At 34.9% G+C, this 850-nt stretch overlaps 1 non-coding gene across 1 annotated transcript; it reads left to right on the forward strand.

Moving 5' to 3' along the window:
• Positions 1-223: 223 nt before the first annotated feature.
• On the forward strand, positions 224-330 carry LOC139020202 (U6 spliceosomal RNA). The gene has a single exon (XR_011473220.1). It is a non-coding gene; the product is annotated as a U6 spliceosomal RNA (small nuclear RNA).
• Positions 331-850: the final 520 nt, after the last annotated feature.

Consider the following 850-nt stretch of genomic DNA (forward strand, 5'->3'; position numbering starts at 1 on the left):
ATGGCAAGAGAAACTACAAATACTATCAAAAGTCAAAGGACAAAAGGAAAGATATTTAAAACGTAAGTTTTAAGGATTAAATGCTTTACTAATAAGGAATTCTTACATAGCCAAAAGAAAAAAATCCAAATATCCTATTATAAAAATGGTCAAATAAAATAATCTTGAGGAACAAGCTATAGTAACTAAGACATTGTGATATTAGTGCAAGAATACACAAACAGTGCTCACGTCAGCAGCACATGTACTAAAATTGAAATGATACGAAGAAGATTAGCATGGCCTCTGTACAAGGATGACACACAAACCAACCAACCAACCAATGGAACAGAATGGAGAAAGGGAACCACATATAGTCACCTGATTAATGACAGTGACAATACATATTGTAAAGCAAAGGGCAAAAGATGGTTTTTCTATTAAATGGTGTTCGGTGAATTGACTATCTGCATGGAATAAAATGTGTCTGGATCTCCACTTCATACCATGCACAAAACTCAATTCCAGCCCAGCGACGTGGCTTAGTGGTTGAGTGTTGACCTGTGAACCAGGAGGTCACAGTTTGATTCCCGGTCAGGGTACATACCCGGATTCCCAGTGTGGGGCGTGCAAAAGGCAGCTTATCAATGACTCTCTCCCTTCCTCTCTGAAATAAATAAAAATGTATTTTAAAAAATCAATTCCAAATGGATTACAGATCTAAATATGAAAGAGAAAACAATAAAACTTTGGAGGAAAACATAGACTATTTTCATGGCCTTGGAGTGGGCAAAGATTACTTAAACAGTCACAAAAAGCATTAACCATAAAATTTTTTTTGATTAATTTACCATATTAAAATAAAAAAAAC

Source organism: Myotis yumanensis, unplaced genomic scaffold (assembly GCF_028538775.1).
Source record: "Myotis yumanensis isolate MYYU_CA2020_CCGP unplaced genomic scaffold, mMyoYum1.0.hap1 SCAF_11, whole genome shotgun sequence".
NCBI classification, from domain to species: Eukaryota; Metazoa; Chordata; class Mammalia; order Chiroptera; family Vespertilionidae; genus Myotis; species Myotis yumanensis.